General features: G+C 40.3%; 1 protein-coding gene across 25 annotated transcripts in view; it reads left to right on the top strand.

The window, feature by feature from the left end:
• The window catches only part of Tasp1 (taspase, threonine aspartase 1), a 233369-nt gene that overhangs the window by 158783 nt on the left and 50847 nt on the right, over positions 1 to 23739 (top strand). The window lies entirely within an intron of this gene.

The following is a 23739-nucleotide window of genomic DNA, read 5'->3' as shown; positions in this document are numbered from 1 at the left end:
TCAACAGAAAAGTTTTATGTAACAAACAAGTCAGAACCAAGTCCAGTTTGTTCATCCGAAGCTCCTCCTTTTGTTAGAAAAAATCATTGATAAAAATTTTGTCTTCATAGTCTCCTATCTGTTAGTTATCTCCTTTATCAACATTTTAAATAAGTATGTAAACACAATAATATAATTTAAATATTTACTTAATGGCCTTCCTTTCCCCTAGCCCCCACCATGGTCTAATAGCCACAGCTAACCTTGAACTTCTGGTCCTCTTTCTTAGCCTCTTAAGCACTAGATTATAGTGTACCACCATACCTGGTGACTTACAATATCTTGACACTCCTTATATGTCTGTATAACAAAATTAATAGCTAAGTTAATTCATGATTCTATAATGAATTCATTTCTTTACGGCATATCTATTAATTTTATATGATGTATTTTGATCATATATATCTCCTTCCCTAACTATTCCTACACCCACCATCTTAACTATGGGGTCTCCCCTGTGTTGTGGTCCACTCTGCTGTATAAAGGAGTCACATAAAAAGACCATTAGTGTATGTTGGTTCAGGCTGGGAGAAGTGTTTTATAGCACCATGTTCAGGAGGGATATGATGGTTAATAGGGCTATAGTTGGGTTTTCTTCTTCCCCTTGGTTGTTTAGACTTAGATAAAACCACACAGATTTCGGGTCTGGTAAAAGAGTTTCTCCAGGGGTGAGGCCTAGTGAAGAACAGAATGCTTTTACTGAAGTTAGTAGATAACTTATTCTTGCTGTGATTTTTTTTAAAGTTAGATTTGCCTGACAATTATTGATCATATTTTCACAAACTGGTTGACTGTATATATGTCTTAATTTTGATTTTTTTTTTTCAAGACAGGGTTTCTCTGTGTAGCCCTGGCTGTCCTGGAACTCACTCTGTAGACCAGGCTGGCCTCGAACTCAGAAATCCACCTGCCTCTGCCTCCCGAGTGCTGGGATTAAAGGCGTGCGCCACCATGATATATCTTATATATATTGCTCATTTAAAAATCAGATTATCTTGTGGTATCTGGTAGTGCAGGCCTATCATTTTTGCTCCTTGGGAGGCTGAGGCACAGTGCTCACCAGCTAAAGAGCAGCTTGAGCAAATTAGTGAGATCTTGTCTCAAAATAAAAACCACAGAGGTGTGGCTGCAGCTCAGTAGCAGATGCCTGCCTGCTGGGGAAGACTGTTGCTTCATCGAAATGGCTTTTTTTAAATGGTTGTTTTGTTTATTTACATTTCAAATGTTCCCCCTTCCAGGTTTCCCCTCTGCAAACCTCCATCCCAGCCCCCTTCCCCTTTGCCTCTATGAGGATGCTCCCCCACCCACCTCCCCATTCCTGCCTCACCACTCTAGCATTTCCTTACACTGCAGTATCAAGCCTCCACAGGACCAAGGGTCTCCCCTCCCGTTGACGCCAGATAAGGCCATCCTCTGCTACATATGCAGCTGGAGCCATTGGTCCCTCCACGCGTACTCTTTGTTTGGTGGTTTAGTTCCTGTGAGCTCTGGGTGGTTAGATTACTTGATATTGTTGTTCTTCCTATGGGTTTGCAATCCCCTTCAGCTGCTTCATTTCTTCCCCTAACTCTTCCCTTGGGGTCCCCAGGTTCAGTCCAATGGTTGACTGTGAGTATCTGCATCTGTATTGATCAGGTGCTGGCAGAGCCTCTCGGGACAGCTATACCAGGTTCCTGTCAGCAAACACTTCTTGGCATCAGCAATAGTGTCTGGTTTGATGTCTGTGTATGGGTTGTATCCCTGGGTGGGGTGGTCTCTGAATGGCCTTTCATTCCGTCTCTGCTCCATTTTTTTGTCTCTGCATTTCCTTTAAATAAGAATTCTGGGTTAAAATTTTTGAGATGGGTGGGGGTGCCCATCCCTCAATTGAGGGCCATGCCTATCCACTAGAGATGGCTCTACAGGTTCTATCTCCTCTTTGTTGGGTATTTTAGCGAATGTCATCCCCACTGGGTCCTGGGAACCTCATGCTTCCCTGGCATCAGGGACTTTCTAGAGGCTAACCCCACATCCCCATCCCCCACTGATACATATTTCTGTTTAATTTCCTGACACTCTATACTTCCCTCCTGTCTCTTCCCATACTTGATCCTGCCCCCACTTTTCCCTCACCCTCCCCTCTCCCTTCCAGGTCCTTCTCCGCCTTTATCTCTAGTGAACATTTTGTTCCCCCTTCTAAGGATTCAAGAATCCATACTTTGGTCTTCCTTCTTCATATGATTTGTATGGTTTGAGAGTTGTATCGTGTATTCTGAGCTTTTGGGCTACTTTTAAGTAGGTGTCTGTTATTACAGAGACACCAGTGTGAGAACGGGCTCTAATTTCTGGAGTTTAGACCCATGAAAGTGTAGGTATACTCCTATCTCTGGAGTTTAAACTCATGTCAGACTTTCCACAATGAATTTCCAGCAACTGCAATATATCAGTCACATTAGCTCAAGTTATTCCTTCTTTAGCACTGGTTCCACAGGTGGATTCTGCTCTGTTTAGGGCAAGCAGTTCTATCACCTCATTTCTCCCATGGATCAAAAATGGGTTTTGATATTTTCATTTTGTTTTGTGTGATTGGTGATGCTGATTGTCCACCTGGCAGAATCTGTAATTCCTTAGGAGACAAGTTTCCCCTCACGCCTTTGGGATATTATCTACATTAGGTTAATTGATATGTGGAGTCACACTTAATTGTGGGTGTCACCATTCCGTGAGCCAGAGTCTTGAACTGACTTAAGACAAAGGAGAAAGTGAGCTGGCCATGAGTGATCATGTCTGCTCCATACCTGGGTCTACACTGCAGGCTGCTGTCTCAAACTTCTGCTACAGTGTCTTTCTTATCATGGGCCCTCATACTGTTATGTAAAATAAACCTGCTCTTCTTTAATATGCCTCTGTAAACAATAGCCTGCCCTGTCCTGGAACTCACTCTGTAGACAGGCTGGCCTCAAACTCACAGAGAGATCAACCTGCCTCTGGGATTAAAGACATGTGCCACCACCAGCCAGCCCCTTCATTTGCTTTTGATGTGTATTTTAACTCTGCAATGTGAAGGGTAACTAATGTATAATTCAGCTTTTCACTCGCTCCTAGGACACAGAGGAAGCTTCCACATTCTTTAGGTGCCAGACTGTCCTCTTCACACTCTACTTCAGTAATATTGATCGTTTAAAATACAGATAGTTACAACTAAAAACAATTGCTTGAGTTTTGTTGTTTTTTATTAAACCAATAAAATTTATTTTAAAATATACAACTCAGTATTGACATTTTTTAAGTCAACAAAATAATTTATAATAGTTAAATGCCTCTTAAATATACATGATATCTTCTGAAGCTAAAAGTAATATGCACTCAAACAGTTTTTAAAATCAATTTGGAACATTAAACATGATAGAAGTAGAAAAAAATCTCTTATAAAGTCCTCTGTGAAAGGAAATTATGACAAGTTCTTGATTAGACAGAAACCATTCCATCTCCAAGGGAGACTCTGCAGCATAACTGTGCCTTCATAGAATGAATTGGGTAGTGTTCTTTCTGTTTCTATTTTGTGGAATAGTTTGAAGAGTATTGGTATTAGGTCTTCTTTGAAGGTCTGATAGAATTCTGCACTAAAGCCCATTTGGTTTTGGGCTTTGTTTGGTTGGGAGACTTTTTTTTTTCCATTTTTTATTAGGTATTTAGCTCATTTACATTTCCAATGCTATACCAAAAGTCCCCCATCCCCACCCATCCCCACCCATCCCCACTCCCCTACCCACCCACTCCCCCTTTTTGGCCCTGGTGTTCCCCTGTACTGGGGCATATAAAGTTTGCGTGTCTAATGGGCCTCTCTTTCCAGTGATGGCCGACTAGGCCATCTTTTGATACATATGCAGCTAGAGTCAAGAGCTCCGGGGTACTGGTTAGTTCATAATGTTGTTCCACCTATAGGGTTGCAGATCCCTTTAGCTCCTTGGGTTCTTTCTCTAGCTCCTCCATTGGGAGCCCTGTGATCCATCCATTAGCTGACTGTGAGCATCCACTTCTGTGTTTGCTAGGCCCTGGCATAGTCTCACAAGAGACAGCTCTATCTGGGTCCTTTCAGCAAAATCTTGCTAGTGTATGCAATGGTGTCAGCGTTTGGATGCTGATTATGGGGTGGATCCTTGGATATGGCAGTCTCTACATGGTCCATCCTTTCATCTCAGCTCCAAACTTTGTCTCTGTAACTCCTTCCATGGGTGTTTTGTTCCCATTTCTAAGAAAGGGTGAAGTGTCCACACTTTGGTCTTCATTCTTCTTGAGTTTCATGCGTTTAGCAAATTGTATCTTATATCTTGGGAATCCTAGGTTTGGGGCTAATATCCACTTATCAGTGAGTACATATTGTGTGAGTTCCTTTGTGAATGTGTTACCTCACTCAGGATGATGCCCTCCAGGTCCATCCATTTGGCTAGGAATTTCATAAATTCATTCTTTTTAATAGCTGAGTAGTACTCCATTGTGTACATGTACCACATTTTCTGTATCCATTCCTCTGTTGAGGGGCATCTGAGTTCTTTCCAGCTTCTGGCTATTATAAATAAGGCTGCTATGAACATAGCGGAGCATGTGTCCTTCTTACCAGTTGGGGCATCTTCTGGATATATGCCCAGGAGAGGTATTGCTGGATCCTCCGGTAGTACTATGTCCAATTTTCTGAGGAACCAGACTGATTTCCAGAGTGGTTGTACAAGCCTGCAATCCCACCAACAATGGGGGAGTGTTCCTCTTTCTCCACATCCACGCCAGCATCTGCTGTCACCTGAATTTTTCATCTTAGCCATTCTGACTGGTGTGAGGTGGAATCTCAGGGTTGTTTTGATTTGCATTTCCCTGATGATTAAGGATGTTGAACATTTTTTCAGGTGCTTCTCTGCTATTCGGTATTCCTCAGGTGAGAATTCTTTGTTCAGTTCTGAGCCCCATTTTTTAATGGGGTTATTTGATTTTCTGGAGTCCACCTTCTTGAGTTCTTTATATATGTTGGATATTAGTCCCCTATCTGATTTAGGATAGGTAAAGATCCTTTCCCAATCTGTTGGTGGTCTTTTTGTCTTATTGACGGTGTCTTTTGCCTTGCAGAAACTTTGGAGTTTCATTAGGTCCCATTTGTCAGTTCTCGATCTTACAGCACAAGCCATTGCTGTTCTGTTCAGGAATTTTTCCCCTGTGCCCATATCTTCAAGGCTTTTCCCCACTTTCTCCTCTATAAGTTTCAGTGTCTCTGGTTTTATGTGAAGTTCCTTGATCCACTTAGATTTGACCTTAGTACAAGGAGATAAGTATGGATCGATTCGCATTCTTCTACACGATAACAACCAGTTGTGCCAGCACCAGTTGTTGAAAATGCTGTCTTTCTTCCACTGGATGGTTTTAGCTCCCTTGTCGAAGATCAAGTGACCATAGGTGTGTGGGTTCATTTCTGGGTCTTCAATTCTATTCCATTGGTCTACTTGTCTGTCAGTATACCAGTACCATGCAGTTTTTATCACAATTGCTCTGTAGTAAAGCTTTAGGTCAGGCATGGTGATTCCACCAGAGGTTCTTTTATCCTTGAGAAGACTTTTTGCTATCCTAGATTTTTTGTTATTCCAGATGAATTTGCAAATTGCTCCTTCTAATTCGTTGAAGAATTGAGTTGGAATTTTGATGGGGATTGCATTGAATCTGTAGATTGCTTTTGGCAAAATAGCCATTTTTACAATATTTATCCTGCCAATCCATGAGCATGGGAGATCTTTCCATCTTCTGAGATCTTCTTTAATTTCTTTCTTCAGAGATTTGAAGTTTTTATCATACAGATCTTTCACCTCCTTAGTTAGAGTCACGCCAAGATATTTTATATTATTTGTGACTATTGAGAAGGGTGTTGTTTCCCTAATTTCTTTCTCAGCCTGTTTATTCTTTGTATAGAGAAAGGCCATTGACTTGTTAGAGTTTATTTTATATCCAGCTACTTCACCGAAGCTGTTTATCAGGTTTAGGAGTTCTCTGGTAAAATTTTTAGGGTCACTTATATATACTATCATATCATCTGCAAAAAGTGATATTTTGACTTCCTCTTTTCCAATTTGTATCCTCTTGATCTCCTTTTGTTGTCGAATTGCTCTGGCTAATACTTCAAGTACTATGTTGAAAAGGTAGGGAGAAAGTGGGCAGCCTTGTCTAGTCCCTGATTTTAGTGGGATTGCTTCCAGCTTCTCTCCATTTAGTTTGATGTTGGCTACTGGTTTGCTGTAGATTGCTTTTATCATGTTTAGGTATGGGCCTTGAATTCCTGATCTTTCCAAAACTTTTATCATGAATGGGTGTTGAATCTTGTCAAATGCTTTTTCTGCATCTAACGAGATGATCATGTGGTTTTTGTCTTTGAGTTTGTTTATATAATGGATTACATTGATGGATTTTCATATATTAAACCATCCCTGCATTCCTGGAATAAAACCTACTTGGTCAGGATGGATGATTGCTTTAATGTGTTCTTGGATTCGGTTAGCAAGAATTTTATTGAGGATTTTTGCATCGATATTCATAAGAGAAATTGGTCTGAAGTTCTCTATCTTTGTTGAGTCTTTCTGTGGTTTAGGTATCAGAGTAATAGTGGCTTCATAAAATGAGTTGGGTAGTGTACCTTCTACTTCTATTTTGTGAAATAGTTTGTGCAGAACTGGAATTAGATCTTCTTTGAAGGTCTGATAGAACTCTGCACTAAACCCGTCTGGTCCTGGGCTTTTTTTGGCTGGGAGACTATTAATAACTGCTTCTATTTCTTTAGGTGATATGGGACTGTTTAGATGGTCAACTTTGGTACCTGGTATCTGTCCAGAAATTTGTCCATTTCGTCCAGGTTTTCCAGTTTTGTTGAGTATAACCTTTTGTAGAAGGATCTGATTGTGTTTTGGATTTCTTCAGGATCTGTTGTTATGTCTCCCTTTTCATTTCTGATTTTGTTAATTAGGATTTTGTCCCTGTGCCCTTTAGTGAGTCTAGCTAAGGGTTCATCTATCTTGTTGATTTTCTCAAAGAACCAGCTCCTCGTTTGGTTAATTCTTTGAATAGTTCTTCTTGTTTCCACTTGGTTGATTTCACCCCTGAGTTTGATTATTTCCTGCCGTCTACTCCTCTTGGGTGAATTTGCTTCCTTTTTTTCTAGAGCTTTTAGATGTGTTGTCAAGCTGCTAGTATGTGCTCTCTCCCGTTTCTTCTTGGAGGCACTCAGAGCTATGAGTTTCCCTCTTAGAAATGCTTTCATTGTGTCCCAAAGGTTTGGGTACGTTGTGGCTTCATTTTCAATAAACTCTAAAAAGTCTTTAATTTATTTCTTTATTCCTTCCTTGACCAAGGTATCATTGAGAAGAGTGTTGTTCAGTTTCCATGTGAATGTTGGCTTTCCATTATTTATGTTGTTATTGAAGATCAGTCTTAGGCCATGGTGGTCTGATAGGATACATGGGACAATTTCAATATTTTTGTATATGTTGAGGCCTGTTTTGTGCCCAATTATATGGTCAGTTTTGGAGAAGGTCCCGTGAGGTGCTGAGAAGAAGGTATATCCTTTTGTTTTAGGATAAAATGTTCTGTAGCTATCTGTCAGGTCCATTTGTTTCATCACTTCTGTTAGTTTCACTGTGTCCCTGTTTAGTTTCTGTTTCCACGATCTGTCCATTGGTGAAAGTGGTGTGTTGAAGTCTCCCACTATTATTGTGTGAGGTGCAACGTGTGCTTTGAGCTTTACTAAGGTGTCTTTAATGAATGTGGCTGCCCTTGCATTTGGAGCATAGATATTCAGAATTGTGAGTTCCTCTTGGAGGATTTTACCTTTGATGAGTATGAAGTGTCCCTCCTTGTCTTTTTTGATAACTTTGGGTTGGAAGTCGATTTTATCCGATATTAGAATGGCTACTCCAGCTTGTTTCTTCAGAGCATTTGCTTGGAAAATTGTTTTCCAGCCTTTCACTCTGAGGTAATGTCTGTCTTTTTCCCTGAGATGGGTTTCCTGTAAGCAGCAGAATGTTGGGTCCTGTTTGTGTAGCCAGTCTGTTAGTCTATGTCTTTTTATTGGGGAATTGAGTCCATTGATATTAAGAGATATTAAGGAAAAGTAATTGTTGCTTCCTTTTATTTTTGTTGTTAGAGTTGGCATTCTGTTCTTGTGGCTGTCTTCTTTTTGGTTTGTTGAATGATTACTTTCTTGGTTGTTCTAGGGCGTGATTTCCGTCCTTGTATTGCTTCTTTTCTGTTATTATCCTTTGAAGGGCTGGATTCGTGGAAAGATATTGTGTGAATTTGTTTTTGTCGTGGAATACTTTGGTTTCTCCATCTATGGTAATTGAGAGTTTGGCCGGGTATAGTAGCCTGGGCTGGCATTTGTGTTCTCTTAGTGTCTGTATAATATCTGTCCAGGCTCTTCTGGCTTTCATAGTCTCTGGTGAAAAGTCTGGTGTAATTCTGATAGGCCTTCCTTTATATGTTACTTGACCTTTCTCCCTTACTGCTTTTAATATTCTATCTTTATTTAGTGCATTTGTTGTTCTGATTATTATGTGTCGGGAGGAATTTCTTTTCTGGTCCAGTCTATTTGGAGTTCTGTATGCTTCTTGTATGATCATGGGCATCTCTTTTTTTATGTTTGGGAAGTTTTCTTCTATTATTTTGTTGAAGATATTAGCTGGCCCTTTAAGTTGAAAATCTTCATTCTCATCAATTCCTATTATCCGTAGGTTTGGTCTTCTCATTGTGTCCTGGATTTCCTGGATGTTTTGAGTTAGGATCCTTTTGCATTTTGTATTTTCTTTGACTGTTGTGTCGATGTTCTCTATGGAATCTTCTGCACCTGAGATTCTCTCTTCCATTTCTTGTATTCTGTTGCTGATGCTTGCATCTATGGTTCCAGATCTCTTTCCTAGGGTTTCTATCTCCAGCGTTGCCTCGCTTTGGGTTTTCTTTACTGTGTCTACTTCCCTTTTTAGTTCTAGTATGGTTTTGTTCATTTCCATTACCTGTTTGGATGTGTTTTCCTGTGTTTCTTTAAGGACTTCTACCTTTTTGGCTGTGTTTTCCTGCTTTTCTTTAAGGGCCTGTAACTCTTTATCAGTGCTCTCCTGTAATTCTTTAAGTGACTTATGAAAGTCCTTCTTGATGTCCTCTATCACCATCATGAGAAATGTTTTTAAATCTGGGTCTAGATTTTCGGTTGTGTTGGGGTGCCCAGGACTAGGTGGGGTGGGAGTGCTGCGTTCTGATGATGGTGAGTGGTCTTGATTTCTGTTAGTAGGATTCTTACGTTTGCCTTTCGCCATCTGGTAATCTCTGTTATAGTTGTCTCTGTTAAGAGCTTGTTCTTCAGGTGACTCTGTTAGCCTCTATAAGCAGACCTGGGAGGGTAGCACTCTCCTTAGTTACAGTGGGTAGAGTATTCTCTGCAGGAAAGCTTTCTTCTTGCAGGGAAGGTACCCAGATATCTGGTGTTCGAACCGGACTCCTGGCAGAAGTTGTGTTCCACTCACTAGAGGTCTTAGGATCCCTTGTGGAATCCTGTGTGGGCCCTTGCGGGTGTCAGGCGACTCCGCTGGCAAGGTAGCCCGGGGCTCGAGTGGAGCAGAAGGGGCTTGTGCCCCAGGTCAGGCCCAGGTAGTCTGCTTCCCTATGTACCGCAGTCTCAGGTTCCGCGCAGTCTCAGGTTCAGCGTGATTGGAGATATACCACCATCACACAGCACCCCTTAAAACAGAAAGCATTTCATCGGAGCTTGCTTACAGTTCAGAGGTCTAGTCCATTATCATCATGGCAGGATAGCATGTTGGCACGCAGGCAGACATGGTGCTGGAAAAATAGATGATTGTTCTACATCTGTATCTGCATGCAGAAGGGAGAGAGAAAGACACTGGGCCTGGCTTGGGTTTTTGAAACCTCAAAGCCCAGTACCAGTGGCACACTTCCTTCAACAAGTCCACACCTACTTCCACAATCTTTGTAAGCGTTCAAATATATGAGTCTATGGGCCACACTTATTCTAATCACCATAGCAGCTTTTTTGTTAGGGTTGGGCATTAAAGACATGGCATCATTCATGCTAAGCATGTATACTTCCATGTAGACATACCTGTTTTTTTGAAGGCATATGCCTTCATACTATGTGAAAACTAATGTCAATATTTTCTTAGACTGTAATCTAACAATCTATCTGGAGATGTGTTTTCCATTTAGATGGCACTAGTTTTTTATGTCTCTACTAATTAATTAGAATTAAGTTTAAATTTGTTTTTCAGTTTTAATATCATTATTTAAAGTGCTCAGTGTGTGGTTAATGAAATGGATAGTGACATGTTCATCACTGTGCTTCTATTTAAGCAGAGATCCTATTCAGTGAAATAAACATGTAGAATTTTACACACAGGGAGGGAGGGGGAGGTTGGGAGGAGAGAGGTGTTGATTGTTTTTGTGTTCAGGTGTATTTGTAATGTCCATATTTTACATACGGGATGCTTCTTCTGTAGGCTGATATTGACTTTGGAGGAAAGCTAATCTTTGGGGCTTTAAATTGAAATGAAACTATGTACCATCTAGTAAAACTGAAGTTATAGAAGTATTTTTATTGAGAAATTAATTAGGGTCATAACATTAAGTAAACGATGACTTAAATTTATAGAAAGAATAAAAATGTAACTTTCAGACATATTTTTTTAATTTTTTATTTTATTTTATTTTAATTAGGTATTTTATTCATTTACATTTCCAATGCTATACCAAAAGTCTCCCATATCCTGCCCCCTCACTCCCCTACCCACCCACTCTCACTTCTTGCCCTGGCTTTCCCCTGTACTGAGGCATATAAAGTTTGCAAGACCAATGGGCCTCTCTTTCCACTGATGGCCGACTAGGCCATCTTCTGATACATATGCAGCTAAAGACACGAGCTCCGGGGGGTACTGGTTAGTCCATATTGTTGTTCCACCTATAGGGCTGCAGACCCCTTTAGCTCCTTGGGTACTTTCTCTAGCTCCTCCATTGGGGGCCCTGTGATCCATCCAATAGCTGACCGTGAGCATCCATCTCTGTATTTGCTAGGCACTGGCATAGCCTCACAAGAGACAGCTGTATCAGGGTCCTTTCAGCTAAGTTTTGCTAGAGTATGCAATGGTGTCAGCAATTGGAGGCTGATTATGGCATGGATCTCCAGGTATGGCAGTCTCTACATGGTCCATTCTTTCTTCTCAGCTCCAAACTTTGTAACTCCTTCCATGGGTGTTTTGTTCCCAATTCTAAGAAAGGGCAAAGTATCCACACTGGTCTTCGTTCTTCTTGAGTTTCATGTGTTTAGCAAATTGTATCTTATATCTTGGGTATTCTAAGTTTCTGGGTTAATATCCACTTATCAGTGAGTACATATTGTGTGAGTTCTTTTGTGATTGGGTTACCTCACTCAGGATGATGCCCTCCAGGTCCATCCATTTGGCTAGGAATTTCATAAATTCATTCTTTTTAATAGCTGAGTAGTACTCCATTGTGTAAATGTACCACATTTTCTGTATCCATTTCTCTGTTGAGGGGCATCTGGGTTCTTTCCAGCTTCTGGCTTTTATAAATAAGGCTGCTATGAACATAGTGGAGCATGTGTCCTTCTTACCTGTTGGAACATCTTCTGGATATATGCCCAGGAGAGGTATCTTGGGATCCTCTGGTAGTACTATGTCCAGTGGAAAAAAGACAGCATTTTCAACAAATGGTGCTGGCACAACTGGTGGTTATCATGTAGAAGAATGTGAATTGATCCATTCTTATCTCCTTGTACTAAGGTCAAATCTAAGTGGATCAAGGAACTCCACCTAAAACCAGAGGCACTGAAACTTATAGAGGAGGAAGTGCAGACATATTTTCTATTCGTAAAAATTATAACTTAATAAGGAGTCAAATAAATAAATGTAGAAAATAATAAATGTAGAAGCATGGAGAAATGTTTGTTTTCCATATTAAAAAGCTATCTCACCCCTTCCACAATCTTCAGGTTTGAAAACGAATGTGACTTCTGGAATTACAGCAAACAGGTAGAGTGATGGTGGACTAGATAGGCCTGACACAGTAATCACAGACTTGACTCTGCACCTGCTACTGCAAGTGCAAAAGCTACTTAGCACCAGAGTACTTGTTTGAAGGAAAAAGTAAATTCCAACTTGTTTAAATATCACGGTAGGCCTAATTTTCTGTTGTTGCTAAATGCATTAAAAATGTTTCCTCATGTGAATGGAGGAAGGGTATGTTGCATATCTGTTTTCTCTTAACCTCTTTATTCAGATATTCCTTGATATGGTTATTTCCATGACAGCCATCATATTTGAAACTATTGTTACGTGGCAATGTGCTATGGAGACCCAAGCTAGCAGCTGTTCTAGCTTCACAACTAGGAATACTGGCACATATTGGTGATTTACGGTGGTGATCATGTGGCTGACTGAGTTGTGGTGAGCCCAGCATCTTGAGAAAGTATTGTTCTCTGTATTGCTAGCCAGGGGAAAACATGACAAATTAAATTTATTCACATATTGTACTAATAGTACATGGTTATTATAAAGCACTTCATATTTCTCAAAGAGTTTTCAAGTATATTCTTTCCACTAATCTTTTTTAATTTTCAAATGATGGAAAAGTCAGAACCAAAGGTTTTTCAGTTGTAATGTCATTATTTAAAGTGCTTAGTGTGTGGCTAATGAAATGGATGATGAAGATTTAGCACACGTTCACCATTATGCATCTATTTAAGCAGAGATGCTGCTCAGTGAAATAAACATGTAGAATTTTTAAACACTCACAGAGGGAAGGAAGGAAGTAGAAGAGGGGAGATCGGAAGGAGAAAGCCTCCTGGAAAACTCAGAACCGAAGGTCATGTATCAGTGTAGTGTCCCCTTCCTAGCTTAGTATAGAAAGCTGCACCCACAAGATCTCACAATATGCAAAAGCGTGTGTGGGTTTGGGCATGCACACACCTGCATGTGTTCGCTCATACACATGTGTAGTAAGTACTCTCCCATAACTTTCATTCTTACAGTCCCCTTTAACTGGGGAGGAGCATACAGATTCCCATTTTGGGAGAGGTTCACCTCGTCTTTCTGGGACAGAGAGCAGTCTTCCTTTGGCTTTTTTTGCTAGACAAACATAAAACAAGCATATTTTCTTCTGTTTTGCTTGCCTGTATTAGAATTAGCTGAGGTCTTCCTATATCCCCAGAATGTCAAGATATCTGAGGAAGTAAGTGTTCATTTATTTTGCATATTAATAAGATTTTGATTCCCATATTATTTGCTTCGTATTAAATAGTGTGCTGTAACTTTTACTCTATTCTGAATTGAGTCTTTCTCTTCATTTCTGACTTCAAATAACCCATATAAATGCAACAAAATGTAATTAAAGCAGGTAGCGGATGTTTGTTTTAGCATGTGAGTTTTAGCCTTGTCAGAAGACAGAAGAAACTACACAAGAGAACTATATCTCATTGGAACACACAAGATAAGTTTAAGTCTCCATCTGCCCTGTGTTGGCTTTTAAGGACTCTTCATTTCCTAAAGCCATCCTCTTACTTATGTACTGTCCAATGACATCTGTACTGTCCTCTTAATTATGTATGGTGCTATTACATATGCACCATACTGCATTTGCATATTTGTTCCCTCAATGATTAGGTTTTTCATAGTATATATATAGCCTGTGAAGCTCATTTTCAATCTTCCTCTGTTATGGACGAGAAGATAAATTTTCTTACAAGTTGCCTTGTTTATGTGTTTATTTACCTGCTTTTGCTCTGTTTTTTTCCTCATTATAAGCATTTTCTTTTCCTTTAGAGTTGCTTGAAACTTGTTATCTCTTTCCTGCCCTCTATAAATCAAAGCATGACTGACAAACCAATCTGTTCATTTGTTACCATGTATCAAGATATGAATCATTAATTTTTACTTTTTAAAAAAAAAGATTTATTTACTCTATCTAAGTACACTGTAGCGGTCTTCAGATGCACCAGAAGAGGGAGTCAGATCTCATTATGGATGGTTGTGAGCCACCATGTGGTTGCTGGGATTTGAACTCAGGACCTTCAGAAGAGCAGTCGGTGCTCTTAACCACTAAGCCATCTCTCCAGCCCAATTTTCACTTTTCTTTTTCTTTCTAATTTTTTTTTTTGAAAATTTTAAGGTTCCACTAATTTAGCATTTTAATTTTTTAATTTGGGTACTTTCTCTAGCTTCTTCATTGGGGACCCTGTGCTCAATGGGTGACTCTGCACATCCACGTCTGTATTTGCCAAGCACTGGCACAGCCTCGTAGGAGACAGCTTTATCAGGCTCCTGTCAGCAAGCTCTTGTTGGCATCTACCATAGTGTCTGGGTTTGGTGGTTGTTTATGGGATGGATCCCCAAGTGGGGCAGTCTCTGGATGGTCATTCCTTCAGTCTCCGCTCTGAACTTTGTCTCTGAAACTCCTTCCATGGGTATTTTGTTCTCCCTTCTAAGAAGGATTCTGTGCTTCTGGGCTAATAACCACTTATCAGTGAGTGCATATCATATGTGTTCTTTTGTGATTATGCTACCTCACTTAGGGTAATATCCTCCAGATCCATCCATTTGTCCAGGAATTTCATAAATTCGTTGTTTTTAATAGCTGTGTAGTACTCTATTCTGTAAATGTACCACATTTTCTGTATCCATTCCTCTGTTGAGGGACATCTGGGTTGTTTCTAGCTTCTGGCTATTATGAAAAGGGCTGCTATGAACATAGTGGAGCATGTGTTCTTATTACATGTTGGAGCATCTTCTGGGTATATGCCCAGGAGTGGTATTGCTGGATCTTGTGACTCATTTTCCCTATATGCCAGTCTTAAGAAATTTATGATTTTATTCTGCAGTTCTTCTTTTATTTTATATTTTTATTTTATTTATTAGACATAGTGAAAGGTTTCCTGTAGCTGTCTTTTACTATGTTGGAGGGTTTCCTTTCTTTCCACCCTTTTCTACCCCCTTTCTTCTCTCCTTTCAACCCCCTACCACTAGATAAGAGAGAAAAAAGGACAGAAGGGAAAGGAAAGCTCTCCCTGAGTAAAGTCAGGGGTCCAAAAGGAGGAGATGTTGTCATTAGACTACTTCCTGCTGATTAGAGGTGTTAAATTCCTTGGGGCAAGTTTGGTCTTCGCTCTCAGGGATACTTAATTTTTTTCTTGCTGTTTCTTCTTTGTGCATGATGACATAACAAATGGCAACCAACAGCAACCCACCCCACCTCTTGGGGTTCTAGCATTTATATCCCCTCCAAAAAGTCCCCAGATTTTCAGACATCACACAATTGCAGAAACTGTCTGCAGCTGGCAAAATCACACCCCTGCTAGAGTATGAGGCAAATCATAGTCGGCTGCTGTGGACAGTCCAAAGCAGCCCCATGTCTCACACCTGGGATTAAAACAAAAGCATATTCTTATATTTCTGTGTTTTTTAAAGAATCCAAAACTTCAAAGTTACTACTACAGTTTTCCACTGACCGAGGTTTCTGGGAGAGTATGAGATGTATAATATATGCCATTAAATCAAGCAGAGCCACTAAAATTCCACAACCAAGGTGGAAAAGAATTTCAGGATTTTAATTATTTAGAAGAACAAGAAGAGGAGGGGAGAAGGGGGGGAAGGAGAAAGAAAGGAAGAAAGGAAGAAAGGAAGAAAGGAAGAAAGGAAGAAAGGAAGAAAGGGAAGGGGAAGGGGAAGGGGAAGGGGAAGGGGAAGGGGAAGGGGAAGGGGAAGGGGAAGGGAAAAAGGGGAAGGGAAAAAGGGGAAGGGAAAAAGGGAAGGGAAAAAGGGAAGGGAAAAAGGGAAGGGAAAAAGGGAAGGGAAAAAGGGAAGGGAAAGAGAGAAAAAGAAAGAATTCCAAAAAATATCATAGCCAGTGCTCTAAGATTAAAATATTTAGGCTTTGCTAAATTAGGACACAGAGGGAATTCCAGAGATAAACAGTGCCCAATGAACTGGTAAGAAGAGGGAAGAAATTCAGAGCCTTGGATCAGAGAAGGAATTTCACAAGTCAACCTCACAATGCCCAGAATTCTGGAATCCATCCTTAGTACACTGAGTTGACATTGTATCATGTTAGGACATATAAATGACCTGACTTAAAAGGGGACTGACATCAGTAACCAGCCCTCACACATTCCATGCTGGCACATGGGCCTTCTGCTGAGAAGCAGTGACTCACTGCTCTTCTCTGTTCACCTAGCTGAATCCTTTCACACCTCTGCTTGCCTCACTTTTATGTTAAGCAGCATCTGATGCAGCATAATTTATCCCTGTGAGGAGGAACAGTGGACCTCCAGCCACCCTGACATGTATTAAGCACAAAAGAAAGGTGGCTGTCCAGGGAACAGCTTCATACTCCCTAAGAAACACTCCCCATGACCTTCCCAGAAGCCTCCTTGGCAGTCTTCCTACCCCTTTTCCTAACAGCTACTTTGCCAAAGAACAGCCTGTTTAGTTTCTTCTCTAAAGATTTTGTTTTAAAGTATTTTTACCCCTCTGATAACTGTCTACTCTTTAGAAGAAGAGAATGTAGGTGAGTACTCTGTGACATACATATCATGTCTACTTGACCCTTGACCCTTCAGTCTCATTTCCGGTCCTGTTTATTATGTTGGCCTTTTACACCTTATTTTTGTTTTTCTAAGTTTCCAGGTTCTTTTAACTCCTCGGGACCTTGGTGTGTGCTGTTCCTTTAGCTTGTAATGGCCTCCTTTATAACCTTTATCTTGTTCCTTTTTTAAAAAAAAAATCTTTTACTGAAATTTCAAAGACCATGTTTTCAGAAAGGCCAATTAACAGTGGATTCTTCCATCTTAAGTCTCCATCTTAGCCCCGATTTGATTTTCCATGGAGCTATTTCAAGCCATTCCATGTTAAGGAGCATGAAGGAGAAGTCACAGTGCTGTCTATATACTCTTTTAGTGATAGAGTAACTTTGTAGCCCCTCCCTTTCCTTGTATTATGTAGGATAAAACAGTTTGCATAAGTGGGAAGAGAAGGGAACACTCATAGTGCAAAGCTCATCATTGTGGGAACCTTGGCCCAGCAGCACTTCCTTGACTCTTTAGAACAATTAAGAGTATGGTTAGAATTCCATTAAATTTCCCTGATTGACTTGCTTGCTGTGTTCTCTGCCTGCCAAGCAAAAGATCTTGTCAAGTGATAACACCTTCTTTTTTTTTTTTTAAGGATTTTTTATTAGATATTTTCTTTATATACATTTCAAATTTCAAATGCTATCCTGAAAGTTCCCTATACTCTTCCCCCGCCCTGCTCCCCTACCCACACACTCCTGCTTCTTGGCCCTGGCATTCCCCTATACTGGGGCATATAAAGTTTGCAATACCAAGTGGCCTCTTTTACCAATGATGGCTGACTAGGCCATCTTCTGATATATATGCAGCTAGAGACAAGCTCTGGGGATACTGGTTAGTTCATATTGTTGTTCCACCTATAGGGTTGCAGACCCCTTCAGCTCCTTGGGTGCTTTCTCTAGCTTCTCCATTGGGGGCCCTGTGTTCCATCTTATAGATGACTGTGAGCATCCACTTCTGTATTTGCCAGGCACTGGCATAGCCTCATACGAGACAGCTATACCAGGGTCCCTTCATCAAAATCTTGCTGGCATATGCAATAGTGTCTGGGTTTGGTGGCTGATTATGGGATGGATCCCCGGGTGGGGTAGTCTCTGGATAGTCCATCTTTTTGTCTTAGCTGCAAACTTTGTCTCTGTAACTCCTTTCATGGGTATTTTGTTCCCTATTCTAAGGAGGAAAGAAGTATCCACCCATTGGTCTTCCCTCTTGATTTTCTTATGTTTTGCAAGTTGTATCTTGGGTGTTCTATGTTTCTGGGCTAATATCCACTTCTCAGTGAGTGCATATCTAATGACTTCTTTTGTGATTGGGTTACCTCACTCAGGATGATATCCTCTAGATACATCCATTTGTCCAAGAATTTCATAAATTCATTGTTTTTAATAGCTGAGTAATACTCCATTGCGTAAATGTACCACATTTTCTATATCCATTCTTCTGTTGAGGGACATCTGGGTTCTTTCCAGTTTCTGGCTATTATAAATAAGGCTGCTATGAACATAGTGGAGCATGTGTTCTTATTACCAGTTGGAACTTCTTCTGTGTATATGCCCAGGAGAGGTATTGCTGGATCTTCTGGTAGCATTATGTCCAATTTTCTGAGGAACCTCCAGACTGACTTCCAGAGTGGTTGTACAAGCTTGCAATTCCACCAGCAATGGAGGAGTGTTCCTCTTTCTCCACATCCTCGCCAGCATCTGCTGTCACCGGACTTTTTGATCTTAGCCATTCTGACTGGTGTAAGGTGGAATCTCAAGGTTGTTTTGATTTGAATTTCCCTGATGATTAAGGATGCTGAACATTTTTTTCAGGTGCTTCTCAGCCATTCGGTATTCCTCAGTTGAAAATTCTTTGTTTAACTCTTTACCCCAATTTTAATGGGGTTATTTGAATTTCTGGAGTCCAGCTTCTTGAGATATTGGTCCCCTATCAGATTTAGGATGGGTAAAAATCCTTTCCCAATCTGTGGGCGGCCTTTTTGTCTTATTGACAGTGTCTTTTGCCTTACAGAAGCTTTGCAATTTTATGAGGTCCCATTTGTCAAATCTTGATCTTTCAGAACCTTCTTGATGCTATGAGCTTTCAGCCTTTCAAAGCTTCTCATGTACCATAGATTTCTGGTTGGCTTTTTTTTTTTTTTTTTCTTATTCATTCAATTTCAGGGAATTCAGTTCTCTGACTGACCAGATCATAATGATTACACGGTGATCTTTTCAATTTAGTCAGGGGTGTGTGTGTGTGTGTGTGTGTGTGTGTGTGTGTGTGCACACGCGCGTGTGCGCTTGTGTTTGCACATGTGTGTTTCTCTTCCTAACACAGAATTTTCAGCATCCCTGTTCCCTTGCTCTCCACACCTGACCTCTTGTCATTATTTTGGTGAATTAGTTTTGAACTTCTTGATATGACAAAACTCTCCTCTGTGCTCGTCTCTTAGACTGGTTATACCAGGGACATGTTGCTTCCGTGCCTGAGACTGTTCTGCCTTCCAGTAATTCTCTGGGATACTGTAACAGATGTTGAGAACCTACAATGTTCTAACCACTGGGTACTCTGCTGTGTGTCTGTTTTAAATTTCCACTATCTCCAAACATAATTGAGCAGTCAATAAGTATCCTTCAATGTAATGGGCTTGTGTGCAATAAATAGGGTGAAAGTTAGTAGAGTTTGTACTCTGGGCAAATGAGTGCATAGGAAAACAACTCAAAAACAGAAGAAAACATACAGCAACAGCCCCACAAGGTGTGAATGCTATTAATAGCTTGATGCCATTTAAGACGTCTATGCAGAGATAGGTGGAGTCTCTTCCAGGTGTTTATCTGCATTATTTGAACATTTCGATTTTCTTTGCCAGGTCCTTATTAGAACAATGCACACCAACTGTGTTCTGAAGCAAAAGACACTGCTCATAAACCCTTGAGTTCTGGGCAACATCCTGAGTTGTAAAGGACAGAAGGGTCAGCATACTCATAGGAACTTGAATATAATAAGCGAAGCCTCTGTTCCCTCAGAATTATTTTAAAATGCTTTGCATGTTTTAAATACTGAATCAATAAAGTCTTCCATGTACTTCTGACTAGTTAAATCAAAGGTTTTCCAATTCAACGGGTTTTACTCTTACTCATAGACAATGTGACATCCAGTTTCTCTTCAAAATATAAGCCACATCTTCTTCTACTAAGGTCCAACTAGACAGTCCAAGTGGACCCCATGGCAGGGAGTAAAGACTGAGACAGCCCTCCATCTGATGTTAGGGGACCACATGAAGACCAAGCTGCATATTTGCTACAGATGTGTAGGGGTCTAGGCCCACCTCCATCGTGTTCCCTGGTATTTGGCCCAGTCTCTGTGAGCCCTTATAGTCCCAGGTTAATTAACTCTGTAGGTCTTTTGTGGTGTCTTTGACTCCTCTGGCTTGTCTACTTCTCTTCCCCTATTCTTTCACCAGACACCCCGAGCTCGCCTGATGTGGATCTCTACATCAGTTTCCATCCATTGCTGGATGAAGCCTCTCAGGAGAAAGTCATGTTTTCTGTCTGCAAGCATAGTCAAGTATCATTAATAGTGTCAGGGCTTGGCTCTCTCCTTTGGTCTCAAGTTGGGCTAGATATTGGTTGGCTGCTTCCTCAGATATACATAGTTCTGCTGGGACTAGATTTCCCAGTGTGTGCCAAAACCCAAGAGGGGTTCCCCTTCTCTAAGGAGAAGGTGAGAGAGCAAAATGGGGAGGGATTTGTAAGTGTGGAACTGTGAGGAGAGGAGGGAAGGGGGGGGCTTGATTGAAATTCACTGTTATAAAAATGTTATTTAAAAAAAGATAAACATGAAGAAAGGGGCAGAGTCAAGACTGTGATGTCATTTAAAAGTAAAATGTGAAGTGCTCCCCAGAAACAAAACAATACAAAGTACCTCCATCCACAAAGTCTAATGGCTTTTATTTTGTTGTGTCTGAGTTTTTTTCTGTTTTGGGTGCTGAAGGTGACTCAGCATGATTTTTTTGTTTGTTTTAGAAATATGGATGGTGGTAAATAAGAAAGGGTAGTTGGAAAGGTTAAGAACTGAGAAAAAATTGTAGTAAGTTTATATATCAGAACATTCTGCTTTTGCATGTATTTGAGCAAAAGCTTAAGAGTAGAGGTATCAAGCACATACCAAGGGAAATTTTATCAACATATTAGACTTGTAAGAAAAAAATCTCAAATAACGTTATTAAATTATGTTCTGTTAAAATTTTCCATAAGAATAGAAGGCAAGACCATTAAGAAATGTTATTTTTAAAACCATATGAAAGCCAAGAAGATTATTTCATACAATGAATAATGAGAGGAAATCAGCCCTAGTCAAATAAGATACAAGATTGCTACAAGATTGTAGGTAAATTCATTCACTCTCTATATTAGTGTAGTCTTCATTATTTTAACAATTTTTGGGTTCAAATACATATGAAAATTGATATGACAAAATATATTTATATTTTAAGTATAAAATTTAAGTCTGTGGAAAAAGTACATTTTAAAGTCACTAGACATGGAATAACTTTTTCAACAAAGTTTCATTATTCAAATTGACTCACCACTTTAAGAGAGTAGTCAACCACAAGATCTGCACTGTAATCTTTATCCCAAAATTAACTCCAGAAGTTTTAAGTCTTAAAATTAAAGTCTGTAATTGTAAAAGTACTAGTAGAAAATATGAACAAAATATTTTCATAATTTTCTACTAGAGAAGGTTTTCCTGTAAAATTTGCATCACAGAAGCCTTAAACACAAAAGGTTGGCAAATCAGCTACATAAGCATCAGAAGCAAGTAACCAAAAATGAAGACTCCTATGCAAAGTCAAAATACTTAGACATTTGGGGAAATGATGTGCATCACATATGGCCAAAGCCTTCCTGACTTGATATAGAGTGTAGCAGTTAGGTAAAAAAGAAATTAGGTGACAGGTAAAAGCAGATTTTAATTTGGGATTATGTTTTATATTGCCCTGATAGCAATGTAGCTAGAAGGCTTGAACTCTCAGACAAAATAAACTCCTTTCTTAAGCAGCTTTGGCCAGGAGTTCTGTTCTAGCTAGAAGACAAGTGACTAATACTGAGATGTGGGTGAGAGGGTAGTTTACGGGACCCGCCACCCCCACACCTTTAACCTCTCCCCTACCCTTCTTTGGCTTCATTTTAGAGCAGGGACAAGTTTGGACTTTTGTTTTGTTTTGTTTTGTGTGTCCCTCAAATAGGTTTTCCCTTTAGAGTGCTCTGGAAGAAGATTACCCAGTCTCTGCATGATTACAGATGTACCACTTGTCTCTATCATGAGTCCTGGACCTTAGGTCAGGGATTGGCAAGTGTGCTGGCCAGCTTTATGTCAAGTTAATAGAGCCGGAGTCATCTGAGAGGAGGGAACCACAATTAAGAAAACGCCTCTAGAAGATTGGGCTGTCCATCTTCTGGAGGGGATCTGTAGAGGAAGGCCTAGGTGTAGCCACTCCTGGGCTGATGTTCCTGCCTTCTGTAAGAAGGCTGAGCAAGCCAAGAGTAGCAAGCCCCATCTGCATTAGTTCTTGCCTGCATGTTTCTGCCCTATTTAAGTTCCTGTCCTGACTTCCTTCAGTAATGAATAGTGATATGGAAGCATAAACCAAATAAATTCTTTCCTCCCCGAGTTGGTTTGGTCATGGTCACAGCAATAGTAATCCTAACTAGGGGATACTAAGCTTTCTGTAAAAGGCTGAGAGAATAAGGCCCATTGGCTTTACATCAACTTCATTATGGTTCCTGCCACCTACCTGTCTTCTCCTCTCCTCTCCCATCTTTCTTTTCATACTTTGTAAAGCAACCATTTAAAATGCTTAAAATGTTTTTCTTAGCAGTAGTTTTTGTGGTTTTGTTTGTTTGTTTTTTGATATTGTTTTGTTTTTTTGAAAGTTCCTTCCGCTACAAGTTCTCTCTACTCCCTGGAAACTTGAGGTTTAACTTTCATAGGTGTCTAGCTAGTCTTTCTATTGCTATGATAAAGCACCATGACCACAGCTAGTTAGGGAAGAAACATCTTTTTTCTTTTTTTCCAAACTTATCTTATTTATGAGTACATTTTGCTCTCTTCATACACACCAGAAGAGGGCATCAGATGCCATTACCGATGGTTGTGAGCCACCATGTGGTTGCATAGGAATTGAACTCAGGACCTCGAGGAAGAGCAGTCAGTGCTCTTAACCCCTGAGCCATCTCTCCAGCCCCGAGGCAAGGTCTTCTATCAGCTTATAGTTCCACATGTCAGCCCATCATTGAAGGAACCTGGAAGCAGGAGCTAATGCAGAGGTCATGGAGGAGTGCTGATTCCTTGCTCAGCCTGCTTTCTTATAGTACACAGGGCCACTGCTCTGGGTAGTACCACCCACAGTGAGCTGGGCCCTCTCACATCAATCATCAATCAAGAAATTGCCCTACAGATCTGCCTACAAGCCAGTACTGTGGATGCTTTTTTTAAAAAAAAAATTAATATTCCTTCTTCCTAGATAACCCTAACTCGTGTTAACTTGACATAAACACTAGCCAGAACACTAGGTCTCCATGGGAAATAGCTGCATGTCTGTCTGTCTTTCCCCAAGTATCTGCCTTCTTTTTTCTTTCTTAAATGTCTTGGGTCATCTTCACCTCCCTCAGATCTTCCCCACCCCCTTTTTCCATCTAACATTCTCTGAGATTTCAGGAGGGTGTGGAGATAAATACATGTATTTAATCTACTAAATTTAACCAGAAGTTTCCCTAAATCCAATTTGGTTGGTTTTATTTTTACTACTTTCTTTGATAGTTGTTGGTTTAATTTTGCATTTGTTCTCCACGTGCTTAGTCGCTATGCCAGATGTTCAAGAAGATGTCCTTGGGGAAGAAAAATGAGGGGCTTTAAAATGTAATGCTCTTGAAATGTTCACAATGGCTCAGTGTGTGAGATCTCAAGGAGGTTGGGCTTTTTCTAACCACCAGACTCGCAGAATACAAGTTCAGCTTCACCCTTATTTGTGTAACCATCATGAGCATTTTTAAATGTTCGTAATA

Source organism: Mus musculus, chromosome 2 (assembly GCF_000001635.26).
Source record: "Mus musculus strain C57BL/6J chromosome 2, GRCm38.p6 C57BL/6J".
Lineage (NCBI taxonomy): Eukaryota > Metazoa > Chordata > Mammalia > Rodentia > Muridae > Mus > Mus musculus.
Note: the sequence above shows the minus strand (reverse complement) of the source record. Positions and strands in the feature narration are given on the sequence as shown.